The sequence below is a fragment of the Dromaius novaehollandiae genome, chromosome 13 (genome assembly GCF_036370855.1).
Source record: "Dromaius novaehollandiae isolate bDroNov1 chromosome 13, bDroNov1.hap1, whole genome shotgun sequence".
Taxonomy (NCBI): Eukaryota; Metazoa; Chordata; class Aves; order Casuariiformes; family Dromaiidae; genus Dromaius; species Dromaius novaehollandiae.
The window spans coordinates 1,011,591-1,027,002 of NC_088110.1; the positions used below are offsets into that span (position 1 = coordinate 1,011,591).

The 15,412-nt window shown below is 58.0% G+C and overlaps 4 non-coding genes across 4 annotated transcripts; 2 read left to right on the top strand and 2 right to left on the bottom strand.

Moving 5' to 3' along the window:
* Positions 1-2,739: 2,739 nt before the first annotated feature.
* On the bottom strand, positions 2,740-2,811 carry TRNAE-CUC (transfer RNA glutamic acid (anticodon CUC)). Its single transcript has one exon. It is a non-coding gene; the product is annotated as a tRNA-Glu (tRNA).
* Positions 2,812-4,092: 1,281 nt separating this feature from the next.
* TRNAN-GUU (transfer RNA asparagine (anticodon GUU)) lies at positions 4,093-4,166 on the top strand. The gene has a single exon. It is a non-coding gene; the product is annotated as a tRNA-Asn (tRNA).
* Positions 4,167-5,084: 918 nt separating this feature from the next.
* Positions 5,085-5,156, top strand: TRNAH-GUG (transfer RNA histidin (anticodon GUG)). Its single transcript has one exon. It is a non-coding gene; the product is annotated as a tRNA-His (tRNA).
* A 1,099-nt stretch (positions 5,157-6,255) lies between these two features.
* On the bottom strand, positions 6,256-6,349 carry TRNAI-UAU (transfer RNA isoleucine (anticodon UAU)). Its single transcript has 2 exons — positions 6,312-6,349; positions 6,256-6,291 (listed from the first exon to the last, which is right to left on the bottom strand). It is a non-coding gene; the product is annotated as a tRNA-Ile (tRNA).
* Between the last annotated feature and the right edge of the window lie 9,063 nt (positions 6,350-15,412).

Below are 15,412 nucleotides of genomic sequence, written 5' to 3' on the forward strand. Positions count from 1 at the left end.
CTGCACCTTCCTCCTCTCAGAGGCACAGAGTGCACCCTCAGCAAGTTTGCTGATGACACAAAACTGGCAGGAGTGGCTGGTACACCAGCGGGCTGTGCTGCCATTCGGAGGGACCTCGACAGGCTGGAGAGGGAGGCAGAGAGGAACCTCATGAAGTTCGACAAAGGGAAGTGCAGAGAGAATGCACCCAGGGAGAAAAAAACCCATGCAGCAGTACGGGCTGGGGGCTGACCTGCTGGAGAGCAGCCCTGCCGAGAAGGACCTGGGAGTCCTGGCGGACTGCTGGTTGACGATGAGCCAGCAATGTGCTCCTGTGGCCAGGAAGGCCAATGGTACCCTGGGCTGCATTAGGACAGGGTGCTGGGCAACGTGTGCTAGGTGTTCAGGTGGGCAAGAAGGAGGCTCCCAGGGAAGGAGCGCTTCCCTTGGTCGGCTTCCTGCCTTGCGAGAAGGCTTCCAGCCTCCCTTAGCTAAGAGGCGGGCTACTGGAGAGAAGACTTTTGTTCTGCCCCTTCTCCTGGCATGTGGTGGGGTCCTGGCAGTTGAGGCTGCCAAAGCACAGGCCTCCAGGCAGACCTCCAGCTGATGATACTGACTTCTCACCAGCGGCACTGAGGAGGCACGAAGGACAGGTGTGGGGCAGGTCCTGATGCTGGGGCCCCAGCAGAGATGTGCTGTGCGCAGTGGAAAAGGCCTGAGCATGGGCGACACAAGTACCCTCCTCTCACGTGAACGACACTTTCTCTTGCAGGAATTTGGGACTTGTGAAGCAAGCCATCATGCTGAGAAGTGCTGGGACGTCTCCTGGCTGGTTCAGGTGGAGCTGCTACCAGGAGCCCTGTGAGGAGCTGTCTCAGAGGGGTGGGCTTCTGCCTGGGCATAGCCCCCAGGGCCAGGGAAATGGGAACGTGCCTGATCCCAACCCGTACCCCAAGCGCCAGGGAAAGGCAGAGCCCGCTCTGCACACAGCTGCCCCCGGTGCTGGCTGGCCAGTGGGTGGTGCAGGGGGAGGGCAGGTGTGTCCAGCAGGCATTGTGGGCAGCCCTCTGCCCAGCACTGGCTCTTTCTGCTCCAGGGTCCCATCACCGCAAACGCACGTGGTGGGGTTCAAACAGAGCCTGTGAGCACAGCTGCCCAGGGAGGGAATTTGCTTTCCCCTGGTGCTAGAGGGAGGGAGAAGCATCACACATACAGAAGGGCAGAACGGGCTAACACTGGGCAGGCTATTTGCTCTTTTCAATCCCTCCCCCCCGGGATGGGTCAGAACATGGCAGCAGGGCCTGCAACCAGGGTCTCCTCCCTTCACCGGCTCTTCTGTGCAGCCTCCTGTGCTGGTTGAGCGTGGGGGCAAACAGAGCACTGGGCATCCTGAGTCACCGATGAGCAGGGCTTCCATTTGGGTGCCTCTGCACTCGCACCATCAACCCCAGGCCACCTCCACAAGACCGTTGAGGCTCCCCCCGAAATCTCCACAAAGACATGGCTTCCCTTATGCCTCCAGAGGCACCGCTTGGCTGCACAAAAGTCAGTGCACTCACAAGTGTTGACACAGGCCAGAGACAGTGCCTAAAGGCACTGCCCCCTTCCAGCCCAAGGATGAGGTCTTTGGGACTCCTGGGGACATTTCCCAGCCGCAGGGCCAGGCCCAGCCAGGAGGAATGAAATGGTCCCCCCAGCCAAATCTGGGCACTTGGCCCTGCAAAAGGCAGCGCCTGCCCTGAAAACCCCAGGCAGAGCCCACGGCAGGGGCAGAGCAGCGGTGCAGCAGGAGCAGGCTGGGCCCGTGGCCCGAAGGGTGATTGAGCCACAAATCCTCTGCTGTGTAGCATTTCCCTTCCCTGTTTCTTCACATGACGCATCATGCCTTCAATTTGACAGCAAGTTCTGCCCACAGGGCTTGTCTGCCTGTCTGTGAGGGTGGCCGTCTAGCCTCTGCTCGCCAGCCCGCCTCTGTGCTGCTCCCTCTCTCCTGTCTTCGGGCCCCAGATCCGAGTGCTAGCTCAGCCCTGGGCGAGGAAGGGGCAGCATCGCAAGTGGGAGCTCCCTCTCCGTGGGGCCTGGCAAAGTCAGGACAGGCAGCTCCTGAATTGGGGCCAAGCTGGCTCTGGGATTTGGTGCTCTGGCAACGGGGGACCGTCTGAGGGTGCCCCAGAGCCGCTGACGGGCGGCTGTGTTGCAGGGCTGGGCTGAGTGGTCAGGGAGCCTGGTAGGGACCCTGTCCTGGACATAGCTGGCAAGTGATGGGTCGAGACCACGGAAGGGGAGCTTCCCAATGTCCTGGTGAGTGTGCAAGAGCACCAGCCCTCATGCCAGTGGTGCCATACACCGGGAAGCATGGGAAGGGTCTCTCATGGGCTTTACTGCAGAGTCGCCTGCTCCTGCCTCTGTGGGACTGGGTAGTGCAGGGAGCTGAGGTGTGAAAGAGAAGGCAGCTCCTGCGGCAGGTGGGTCACATCGCACAGAGCCAGAGACCCTTTCTGTGTCACCCAGTGCCTCCCAGGAGCCACAAGGAAAAGGGTATTCTGCGAGGGGATTTGGCAGAAGACAGGAGGAGTGCCCTGGAGCTGGATGCAGGAGGAAGCCCAGGATGGCTGTTGTAACAGAGGCAATGCAATGCCCAAACTGTTCCTTGTGGCTGCTGAGAGCTCTTCTGTTGTGGGTCTGAGAGGGTGCCCTTCCTTTCATTTCAGGCTGCCCCCAAGGTGAAAGGCCTGGCTTGCTGTGGCAATAGGGAGCCCTTTCCCTGGCTGGGAATCGAACCCAGGCCGCGGCAGTGAGAGTGCCGAATCCTGACCACTAGACCACCAGGGAGGAGATGCCCAACGTGCCTGTGCACCCTCCAGTGGGCACCAGCCCAGCCCTGCAGGGGACCAGCCCCTCCAACCACAGCCGGGCAGCAAGACAAATTGCCACGGCAGCTGGAGCCTGCCCGGGCAACTTGGCAGGCATTCTCCCTTCCTTCTGAGAAGGATGCCCTCGGCCTGGGCCTCTGGGCAGAGGGTGCCCTGCAATGGGGAGGCCCAGGGAGCGCAAGGTGGTGCTGGGGGGGGGCTGGTCACCGCTGGACACAGGTTTGCGCCATGAGCTATTGGCAGCGTGGCAGCAAGGCAAGGGCCTTGGGGGCTCTTTCTGCATGTTCAAATGCCCTTTTGTGCTGCCGAGATGGCCCCGGCTCTAGTCACAACACGCTGCCGGGAGGACACCACCAGTCCAGCTGCATGGCTCCTAACACCTTGGCAAAAACACCCTCCTGCGTTGAACTCAGCTGCAGCTCTCCTAAGTGTGCCTCTGTGGAACGAAGCTGCCCGTATTTCCATCTCGAGCCAGGAGGTCTCACACACTGCTGTGCTCAATTGGCACAGAACTGGCTCCCTGGGAGGGGAGTCTGTCCTCTGCCAGGGTCAGTCCATCCCCACGCAGCGAGGAAACCACCGTGCGCCTCACTCAAATGCCTGCTCTGAAACAGCCCCTGCCCCAAGCACTTCTTATTCTGGAAGTCTCTGAGAAATGGTCCTGAGGGCGCTGACAGGGTCTGATGGTGCTGGGGCTCACAGGAAGCGCAGACAACACCCAGGACCTATGGGCAGTGGGCCCCGGGTGCTTGGGGCCCGTCCAGGAGATGAGCCTCCCACTGCTGGCACCACTTCTACACCTTGCTCCATGCAGGTGGGCCGGAGGGAGAGGAGCAAATCCCTCGCCCTGAGTCACCTCAGCCAGGTCAGCAGTGCTGCGTGCGTGGCCACTGTCCTGCTGCAGCACCAGGGGCAGAGCAGGTGGAGCTCTGCTAGGGCGCTCTCTCTAAGGAGAGCTGCGAGCAGCTCTCTCTCGACACAGAGTGTGTGGGAAAGTGACACTGGAAGAGAGCGAGAAAAGGCTTGTCCCTGAGCCACCTCCACCACACGGTGCATGCACCTGCCCTCGAGCTGCACTGCTCTCAGTGCGGGTAGCAGCCTGGGAACGGGGGTGCGGCTCTGGCTCGGCCTTTCCCTGGCTCTTGGGATAGGGCCCAAGATCAGGGGCACTGCCAGTCCCTCAGCGCCGAGGTGCGTGATGACACAGAAGGAAGCATCACTGTGACAGCCCTTGGTGGAGGTCTCTGTGGCGCAATGGGTGAGCGCGCTCGGCTGTTAACTGAGAGGCTGGTGGTTCGAGCCCACCCAGGGACGGCCTCCTTTTGGTGGCACACCTGGGCTTGCCACACCGGGTGACACTCCTCTCGGGAAACTGCTCCTCTGCACAGTGAGTGGCTCTGGCTGCCTGCTCTTGTGCTGCTGCCCTGCCTCAACCCATGTGCCAAGGCCTGACTGAGCCCTGGGGTAGAGGCCTCTTGGCACCCGTAGCAGCAGTTCCATCTCATACCCCGAAGATCCTGCAGGCAAGCCTCAGAGGAGGCTGCTGCTCAGCCTTTTGCTTTGGCTTGAGCCTGACCACAGGAGCCCGCAGCACCTTGTGCTCAGCAGAGAGTCAGGATTTGCCTCCCCACTCCTAGGGAGGCACGTGAGGGCTTGCTCCGTTCAGGTGCTGGTCTGCGAGGACACAGACTCACGTTTCCTGACTGCTCCCTGCTAGCTTGCCTTCACCTGACAGCTGTGACTGCTCAGCCTTGCTGCTCCAGGGTAATGGGGATATGCACACGTTTGCTGAGAGCAGGGTCTGAGTCGCCAGGCGCAAGGATTGTGTTCCCAGCACTCACAGGCTGTGGGGCCAACAGCTTGCTGAGGAGTGTTGAGAGCGGGCTGTTCAGGTGGGCAAGGAGGTGACTCCCAGGGAAGGAAGGGCTTCCCTGGGTCGGCTTGCCGCCTTGCGAGGAGGCTTCCAGCCTCCCTTAGCTAAGAAGCAGGCTACTGTTCTGCCCCTTCTCCTGGCATGCGGTGGGGTCCTGGCAGTTGAGGCTGGTGGCAAATGCGCATGATGGGGCTGCAGAGTCAGGTGAGCTTTCGTTGCTCACGTGAGCACGCATGGGGGACGGATGCTGCAGGATGCTGCAGGAAGGGCAGTTAGGAGGCCCTTGCTGTTCCCACCCTGTTGCCTGAAAGAGGCAGGCGGGAAATATGGCCCAGGGAGGCAAGGCAATCACACGGGCAGCTGTGATCGTATAGTGGTTAGTACTCTGCGCTGTGGCCGCAGCAACCTCGGTTCGAATCCGAGTCACAGCAAGGGTTTTGCCAAGCCCGCTGCCCAGAAAGGAGAGTTTGAAAAGACAAGGGAGGCATCTGCAAGGACGGGCCAAGGGGTTTGTTTCCACAGATGTCAAGGCCTAGGAAGGCGGTACAAGCTCTTCTGTGCTCTCTCTTCCAAACCTTCAGTGGGCTCATGCCTAAAATGATTTCCTGGTTTCTAGTGACTGTGCAGTGCCTTCTCCTGTGGGGCTGCCGTGGCAGCTACGCCTGCCTCTGGGAAAGCATTCAAGCTTCTCCATTCTCCAGGCAAAGCTTGAGAACTGAGAGACCCTGCCTGGAAAGCACCCAGCTTTTCACTCCCCTTTCTCTTGCCCTTGCTCCCCATTTTGCAGTAAGGAGACTCTCAGCTCCACACCACAAGCACCCTGCAACCCCAGCCCAACCGCGACTGCCATCCCACTCCATAGAGACCCAGCACCACGAGCTCTTCCCTGGGAGAAAGAGGACATGTTTTCCTTTGCGGGGAGCATGGGACTTTTCTGAGGTTATGCCACCACGCTTGAACCCTTCATTCCTGCTCCGGCCCAGCTGTAAGCTGTAAGCTAGCTGTGGGAAGGACACCCTCCGTGGAAGGGCAGAGCTGCCTTTCTCCCTTGCCTGCAGAGTGAGAGGAGCTGTGAGGCAGCAGCTTTTGCCTGCAGCTCCACCCCCGTGCGCGGCTGTGGGGAGCCAAGAGTGCTTCCTCCTGGCCTGCCTGGAGGTGGAAAGGTTGCCTAGGAAGGATCTGCCACAGCGAGGCTGGGCAGCTGGTGCTGGGAGAGTGTCTGCCTGGAGGGGAAATGCTGAAAAGCCAAAGGAAAACGAGAGCCTCTGAGCACTGGGTGGGGTCTGGATGCTGCAGGGAAGAGGTGCACCTGCTGCAGAGAAGGGAGGAGAGCCCAGCTCTGCCTCGGGGCTGCCGAACTGAGTGCTCTGCGGGCAGAGCCCAGGTCAAGCCTGGAACGGCCCCGAGTGCTTCTGCTGTTCCAGGGTGTCTGTATTGAGAGTTCCCAGGATGTCTGTATTGCGACAGATATCACTGCTAGAAAGCTGCGCTGCCCAAGGGAAGGGCAAGCACTGCTTGATCAAAAGCCCATGCTCCAGGTGAGGCTTGAACTCACACCCTCAGCATCCCTCTGCTTCGCACTGCTGTATAAGTACTGCGCGCTGGCCCATTGCGCCACTGGAGCACACTTGGAAAGGTGGACTGGAGCCCACGAGCAAACAGTTCTGCCTGTGATCACCATGGCTCATCGGCATTAACCTGGCACCTCAAGTGCTTTCCTCTTGCCTCGTCCAACAAGGAGCAGCAAGCGTGCGCCCCCCGTGGTGTGCCAGGCTTGCAATCTACCCCAGGCCACGGAGTGCCAGGGCGAAGTGTCCTTCAGCAGGGCTTAGCTGGCTAGAGCCAGGAAAGGGGAAACCACAAGCACTTGGCCCTGCTCAGCACTCTCCAGCACTGGGTTACCTCTGGCATGTCCTCACAGAGGCAGAGAAAGAAAGTCCACATCTTGGAGGAAGCGTATGGGTCCACTGCTGGGAAAGGTCAGGTCAGCAGCGAAATGCATGTCTGCCTCTCTGTCCTGACACCCCAGTCACCAAGCATTTCTGAATGCTTCCCTCCTTGGGCTGCCCCTTCTTGGTGACCGTTGAGATGGGAGCAGGGAGGAGAAGTCATCTGCAGACTGCTAGAACTGGTTCCCATCTTTCTGCACCACAGCTCCACTGCCTGTGTGTGCCTCGAGGGCGTTTGCCCCAAAGGGGAATGCTTCTCTCTCTTGCCATTGCTCCAGAACACCCGGAGCCGGCAAAAGGTGTCTGAGGGAACACAGGCTAACAAGCAAATACCTTCCCCCCACGCTGGTATTTATTTGCCACCAGCCCGTATTTCTTCATCTGAAAGACACAGGCCGAGCAGAAGGAGCAACTGGCTCCTGTGAATATTGCCTGGACAGACTGCAAAGGGGCTATCGTGGCCGGAAGAGCATGGTGCATCAAGGATTTGCTTTTGGGCTCAGCCCAAGGAATGCATCACAGCAAGGGAGTTTAACAAAAGAAAGAAATGTCCTTGACTGCCTCCCTCTTCTTCTTTTACTTGCCAGCTTAATATTTCCATACCTGCTTAAGCCTCACTCAGAGCAGCATGTGCCTCATGGATTCAAGCTCCTGCTTAGACTCAAAACCACAGCTGTCTCAGGCCCAGGGCTGTGAATGTATGTGTTTGGCTTCTGTTCCTGCAAAACAGCGGTGTCAGGGTACAGCTGCATCCCCACAAGTCCTACAGCCCTTTCGGCAATAACCGCCTTAGGTCGCACAGAGTTGTCTTGGGACAATGGCCAAATCGCTCTCCTAGGATGGCCAGAGGAGCAGGCAGTTCAGCGTGGTCTTCCCTCATGGATTCGGTCCCATGGCTTCCTCCGCCTGTCCTTGTTCCCCTGATCCTTGCTGGGGCTTTGTGTTTGGGTAGATGCTGTAGCCCCAGGATCTTGAGGATGGCCTGCCTCATGACACTGTGCGAGGGCGGGGGCGGTGCGGGGTGAGCTGCTGGCCAAGGGAGAGGACTGCTTCCCTGGCCCCACTCAGGAGTCTCACCCTGCTGTGACTGTCCAGCCCCTGGTGTTTCTTTCTTGTGCGCCTGCTGATGTCATCCTTCTCCCAAGGGAAGGGGTCAGGCTGCGACTCCACACAGTGCCAGGTGGCCCAGGGAAGGCAGGGCCGATACTAATGCTAATGCTAATGTGAATGTGAATGCGAATGCTAATGGAGGAGCTGGACGTGAGTCTCCGCATGGTGCTGTTAGGGCGCTGACACCGGTTCCTGGAGCACGTGCACTCCCAGTGACTTTCTGGACAAGCCCCATTTGTGGGTGCAGCCTCTTTGCCTGGACATGGAGCTGCAGGGCCTCCTAGGCCTCCTCCTCCAGGAAGAGGAGGAGGAAGTAGGTGGGGGCTTCTGGAAGTAGATGGGGGCTGCCCTGGAGGGCAGTGGCACTGGCGGCACCAACCTGCGAACAGTCCCCTCGTAGGATTCGGCACCAAGGCAGGGAGGCTTCCCAGATGGGTCTCTGTGCACTTCCTCACTGTGTGCATCCACAGTCTCCTCCTGAAGTCCTGTCCCAACTCCAGCCTTGATACAGGGCAACGATTGGCATGCCAAGGGCTTTGACCTGTGCTGGTCAGCGTCGTCTTGTCTGCCAGTGATACTGTTTTTCCCCACACCCTCAGACACTGAAAGAGCCAGAGGTGGGGAAAAGTGCTCTTTTCACTTTGGCTGCTCTGAAAGCAGAACCTTAGGCCGTTGAAGAAGTACATGAAACGAGTAACTACAGCCATTAACCCAAAGAAGGAAAGATAAATGTGCATGGCGCTCAAGGAACGGAGTGGGCACTTATGCGGTCTGTCACCCAGCGCAGGAGAAACACCACCACCACCACCCCAAGAACGTGCCAGAAGTGCATCCTGTTGGCTGTGCTCAGCTCTGCCAAGATGTTGCTCTGTCCTCCCAAAGGCTGGGCTCACGCTGGCTCTTGGACCCTTTTGCGCAGCTGTTGTAGAGGTGCCCCACTGCAACATCTTTGAAAACCTAATTCAAGAAAGCTCTAAGAAAATCAACCCCTTCCACGAGGCAAGAGGGGAAGAAGGTCTAAAGAAGCCTTGGTGAGAAGGGCAAGCACAGGCATGCTGCTTTCCTGCCCCTTGGCCTTTTCCTGGTGGTGAACTGTGGGTGCAAGGCCTTTAGTCCACTGCCACTGACTGCTTTGCTTTGTTAAACGCTGCAAGGGCCGCATCAAGTCTGCTAAATGAGGTATAAAAGCTTGCCAGAATCCTAGGAGACCTAGGAAAGCTTGCAGCTGTTCTACAGTCGTAGGGACAGGATATTGCTGGGTAGTATTATGCACCATTTCAGGCAGGAGTGGCCTTCGTTTGTCCTGTCCATACTGCTCCTAGAAAGTGAACACTAATATCTGGTCCTTGTACCTTTTTTTGGTTCACGGCCCACCCCCTATCCTGGAAAGCATGTGCCAGTGCCATTAGCTGCTCTTTCACCTGATTTTCAGATGGTCCCATTATCAAAATATCATTGATGTAATGATGACTAGTGCATTCTGGGAGAGGTGTTGGGAGGTCGGCAGCGACCATTTGATGACATATTATGGGGCTATGCCTATATCCCTGCGGAAGTACCTGGAATGTATACTGCTTAGCATTCCAAGTGAAGGCAAAGTGGTCCCTGTGAGGCTGGGGATATAGCAACAGGGGAAAAGGCATTTGCCAGATCCACCACAGCCTTCCATTCCTGCAAATTTTTGCCCACTTCTTCTAACAAGGTCACCATATTGGGGACCACTGCCATCAGGGGTGGGACCACCTTATTCAGTTCTCTGTAGTCCACAGTCATACGCCATGAGCCATCCAGCTTCTGCACAGGCCATATTGGGTGAGAGCAGCCCTAGCACCTGGGCTTGCCCAGGCCTCACAGGGAAGTGCGAGGAGGAAGCGTGCCCTCCCGTGGTGCGAGGGCAGCTGTGACTTTGATGTGGAATGTCCCACTGTGACCCCAGCCCATGTCACCAAGGAGCTGCCAGGCCTCCTGCCACCCCTCCCACAGACCCTGAGAGCCTTTTCCACCTTGGCCAAGGGCAACTGTACTGGGTGTTGTAGGGAGCTGCCTCCACTCCACGCTGTGGCACAGCGAAAACCACGGCGGGGAGGTCCTTGGCTGGGGCTGCATTCCAGAAGCATTCCAGACGTTGAGGGAATTCTTCTGCTCCCCTATAGATCTCAAAGAACCTCACTTGGTTGCCGTGTACATGTGACCACTTTCCAGAGGAACGTGAAAGTCAGCTCATCCTCCCCCACCAACAGAGAGTAGTGTCTGTTTTCCCTGGTTTTTAGGTTGGCTTTAATTAACTAGAAGCCTCTTGTTTTCCTCCTAATCTTGATGGTAGGGGGAAGGGCAGCTGTGGTCCGGCACAGGAGGTGGGCCAGAGAGAGCTAAAAGCCAGGATTGCTTTTCTCCCTAGCACACTTCCTCCTTCTCTGAGACTGGGTCCCCTAGTGTTAGTTCAGTTTCACCCCAAAACAGAGTCTTTCCGACCACCTCACTGCCTTCAGTGCCCCTAGCAGGAGGCGGGTAATGGTCTCTGCAGGCTCTGGCTGTGGCAAACGGCACTGGTTTTCTTCTTGTGCCATCGCGAGAGGGCCCACCCCTGGGCATCCTGAGCTTTCCTTGGGGCCTCTTGGGCCTCATGGGAGTGCTACAGCTCGAGGGCTTCTCCCCTCACTGTTGACATGAATGCAAGGACTCCAGTACGCCAAATGCTCCAGCAGAGCTGCCTTCTGCTGCAGAGGCTGGCACCCAGCTGCTTGTGAGCACCAGAGGGAGAACAGTCTCATCCGGCACTCAGATAACTTCACCCGGCTTGTGTGTTTTTAGCCTGCTGCAAACAATTCAGGAGAGCTCCTCTAAGGCAGAAGAGGAGGGCAAGCAGGAAGAACTTCTTCAAGCCAGACCTCAAACTGCACTTTGTGTTTGCAGACATCAGAACAGGGCAGAACAGGTGAGCAGAGGAGCTGAGTCGTGGAGACTGCTGTCTCCAAAGAGCAGGCCAGGGGACCATGGTCTTTCAAGCTTGCCTGCTCATGCCTGGCAGGCAGAAGCTGTCCCCAGAAGCCAAAGGGGAGGAGTAGCACTCTGCTATGGTGGGGGCATGAGTGGATCACCCCTCCCTTGAACTTGCAGTGAATGAAGAGGGCCAACCGCACCCGGGGCTCTATTTGCAAGAGCGTAGCCAGCCGGGTGAAGGAAGTGATGCTTCCTCTGTCTTCAGCACTCGCGAGACCTCCCTTGGTGCCCTGGGTCCAAGGGTGGGGCTCCACCATGCAAGACAGGCTTTGATATGCTGGAGCAAATCCAGCGGAGGCTCCCAGGATGCTCAGGGGACTGGAGTACCTGGTGTCCAAGGAGAGGTGGAGAGGACTGTGTTTCTTCAGCCCATTGAAGAGACGGCTTAAGGGGCAGTGTCCTTGGTGTCTGCAACTACCCAGGGTGAAGGGCTAGAGGCAACTTAGCCAGCTCTTCTCAGAGGCGCACAGTGACAGGATGAGAGGCACAAGGCACAGAGCTGCAAAAGGGTAGCTTCCAGCTGGGTGTTAGGAGAAATGTTTCCACCATGATGGTGGTGAAAGTTGGGAACAGGGCCCCAGAGAGGCTGTGGGATTTCTACCCTTGGAGTCATTCAGCCCTCAGGTGGACACACCCTGGGCAGCAGGCTCTACGTGGCCCTGCTTGGAGCGGGGCCTTGGACCAGAGCTCTCCAGAGGTCCCCTCCAACCAACCCCGTTCAGTGGCTCCGTGCTGTGGTCTGACTGGTTGAACTCCACTGGAGCATTGCATTTCATGGTTGCAGCTCTGAAAAACAGCCTGTCCCTGCCCTCATTCACCTTGTCACGAGCGACATCAGCAAGAGAGAGTGGGGCCAGCAGGGAGCTGTGCTGAACCCCGGCCAGGCTATGACTGCAGGGTCCCTGCCTGGGGCCGTGCTTCTCCTGGGGCTTTCTGAGGGCAGACCAGACCAGTTGGGCTGGAGGACGCACAGGCCCTGCAGTTAATGGCTTCTGCAGTGCTGTGAGTTGAGAGTGCCTGAGGGAGGTTAGAAGCAGCCTCAAATTTGTGCTCTGGTGCCAATGGAGGCTTGGCGGCATCACGGGACACTGCTGGAGGTTTGGCCACCCTCACCAGTGCCCCCGCTTGCAAAAGAGGAGCGGACTGCTGCCTTCGTGCACAGAGCAGAGGAGAAGAGGGGCAAGCCAGAGAGGCTGCCGCGGCTGCACAAAGAGTAAGTGTGCCCCAGCCCCAGCCCCGGCCTGGGAAACTTGAGCGGCAGCAGCTGTCCGAGGTGTGAGGAGCCCCAGTTCCTCAGCTCTGGGGCTGGGTATGGCGTCCGCTGATTTCTCACGGCATGGGAATGACCCGGGCTAGACTCTGATGCTAGGCAGCCCCAAGCTGCCTGGCGAGTTGGAGGCTGTGGGTACCAATGGGAGCGTGTGGGCAGGGGCTGGTAGAGAGCAGAGGCAGGAGAGCCTCAGCCAGAAGGGGAGAGAGCACTCTTCCCTGCTGTTGCAGCCATCTTTCCGTAGGAGCAAGCCACACCCTGCAGCTCTTGGAAACTTACCAAGTGCACTGGGAGGAGTGGAAACAGAGAGTAGAGCTGAACCCCAAGAGAAGCACTTCCTCTGGTAAATTTCTCCGGCTAGGGCTGGTGTTTCCCCTTCCTCTCTACTGGCCTTCCCTCCACACCCAGGAGCACCCAAGGGAAGGCGGGGGGGGGGGGTCTTCTGCGGGGGTCCCTCGTGGGAGAGCAAGAGGCTTTGGAGGCTGTGGCCGGGGACCAGGCACCCTTCCAGGCCAGGGGCAGGTGTTGGGCACCCAGGGGTAGGGTTTCCAGATGGCATCGGAACATTGTGGCTACCAAAGAGGAAAGGATTCCTCCAGGCTTTTGGCCTCGGACACTGGGGCCCCTGTCCCATCCTAGAAAGCCCAGAAATGCCAGCAGAAGCAGGTCCCAGAAGACCTGGCCTGCACTAGGCCTGCAGCCTTTCCGTGCCCTTCTGCCTGTGCCTAAAACCAAGCGGTTCCTTTCTAATGCCCTAGCCCCGGGCAGCAGATGACTCTCCAGGATCAAAGGGAGAGGTACCAGGACTTGCTGGCTGCGCAGAAGAAATGTGAACATTGCGGGGAAGTCTGGAAGCATGGTCCTGAGCCATCTTGCTAGCTGCGGAAGCCTGCCTGGGCCTGAAGAGCGACCAGTCCCAAGGCACTGCAGCTCCAGGGCCAAGTGGAGGCCTGTCAGCGTGGGAGCTCCCACGGCTGTTCTCAGTGTGGCGTCCATTGCAGCCATGCAGCTCTTAGCAAAGGGGGTATTAAAATCTACCTACCAGGGCAAAAGAAAAGTGGCGGGTGCTTGTTCACAGCTGCAGTAACCAGCCTGTGCCTCCCAAGGGACAGTGCTGCAGGAAAGATGAAAGGAAGAGCTGTTAAACCCCCTGTGCTCCTCCACAGTTATTTGCAGAGCCCTAACAGAATAACGCCCAAACACAGATGGCAGCATATAGACATGTATGCCACAGAGTGGATGTGCATGCCCACCACCTCCTAACCCACTGTCAGGACAGCGCACGCACACACACACAAACACATGCGACCCTTCCTTCACACAAGTGTGTGTAATGCCCCATGGGCCAGCGCAGCTGCTCACTCACCCAGGTGGGGCTCTGAGGTTGGGGAGCAGATCCCCTTTTCCCTCCTGCACGGCCCCTGCTGGGCCACTCTTCAACTCAGCGGGGCTCTGCAGGGAGGGCTGGGCCTGGTACCCACATGCCTGTGGTCTCTGTGCATTTCAGGGAGGGCCAGGGAGAGTAGGCCCCACAGGGCTGATGAGTGGGGAGCACCCCACTCACCCAGGGGAGGAAGGCAGAGCCCCGGCCCACCCCAGGAGCTGTATGAGGCCATGAACTCCCCCCCTCCTAGGGCTGGGGGCATCCCCATCCCCACAGGCTGTTCTCCTTCTCCCCACAGGGCATGACAGAGAGCCATGTCTTGCTCCTTCCCGGGATCGAGCCCTGTCTTGCTCTGTCATTTGCCTCAGGGATACTCCCAGGCCCCTCCTGTCCCCTGGACCTGCTAGGCCAGGAGCACCTCCAAGGTCCAGCTCTGCAACCCTGCTGTGGTATGTGGTGGGGAGACAGGCCACCAGGACTCTTGGGTCCTCCATGGCTCTGCGAGTCCCTGGCTGCAGCAGAAAAGAGAGTGGCTGAGCTCCTCAGGCAGGGGCAGGTCCAGTCTGTGCTGTGGGCAGGAGAGGGACCAGGACAGCGACAGGGCCCAGAGATGGGCCTTGGGGCCTGCTGTATGCTGGGGTGGGTGGGTGAGCAGAGGAAGGCTGGGAGGGGGTGAGTTGTGGGCCTTGCCTCCTCCTTGGGGATAGCTGGCAGGCCTGGGGCTCTGTGAGGCCAGCTGGGGCCCCAGAGTGAACCAGCAGGAGCAAGTGACCCTCCTGTGCCCCCCGCTGAAATGGAGCAGCACACATGGACACCCCCACACGCCTGTGTTCATGTATGGAGTAATGCGGAAGAATGTCGAGGAGACAGGTGATGGGAACTAGGCAGACTGTCCCAGGAGGGAAAAGAAAGAGTGTAAGCTGTCCTGCACATCTTATCTGTTACAACCCCTAGCTTGGCATGCTTTAGCAGCTATAGTATCACACAACCATTTCACGATCATAACATAATTCTGTTTATTGCGTGTGCGCCTGTTGCATAAAAACCTATTAGTTCCCCCTCCCCGGGTTCCTCGCCATGGACTGACAGTCAGTGGTGCCAGGGATTCTCCCATCTTCTTATTGCCTCGATTGGGATAACAGTGGGGAACCCCCGCATAGACCCAGAGGTAATATAAATGCCTCCTAACGATCCTTGTGTGCTTTGTATTTGTGTATCCGTCCCTGCCTGGGGTCGGGGTGGCACCCCTGCCTTGCACCCACAATTGCGATAGTCAGCAGGACACACAAATAACAATGCCATGGTCTAAGAAGGCGAAGGGGGAAGGCGAGAGCCGAGGGAAGTTGCTCACCCTCGACCACCTGGATGGCCCCAGACTGAGCGGTGGGGGCTGGTAGCCACATTTCTTGCCACGTTGGCAGTCCCAGCGGACTGGCTGGAGCTGGCAAAAGGAGAAGACGTCACCCCGAAGGCAGTTGAATCTGCTTTGTGAGCTATGCCCTTTCGAGCTGCCTCGGAAGCCTCTCAAAAGTTAGCCGGACGGCTTGGCTGGGTGTTGCTAGCTGCTATTAGAGCCTTTGATAAATGATATAGTATCTTTGCAGCACCAAGTGAAAAAGTTGGAAAGGAGGTGGGGGATTTGCGAGATGCAAAAGCGATAGCCCAAGAAGTGATTACAGCATGAGCTGAGAAAAGCCAAGATTTAACCCATAAGATGGAGCAGCTAGCTTTATGGATGGCTAACAAGTGCCACGGGCATTATGGGAAGGTAGCTGCTTACTGTTTCTCAGGTGTGGGCGATTGTAACTCAGCCTTCCTGGGATCCAGAGGAGTGGGATGGTAGTATTTGGAGTACCTCATCTGACTTGGAAATTGAGCTTGATATCGAGCAAGAACCCAGTAACACTCAGGTGCAGCCGCTTGTTCAGATGCGGGGGGAGCGACAGATAAATAGGCATACCATAGAGCAGTCAA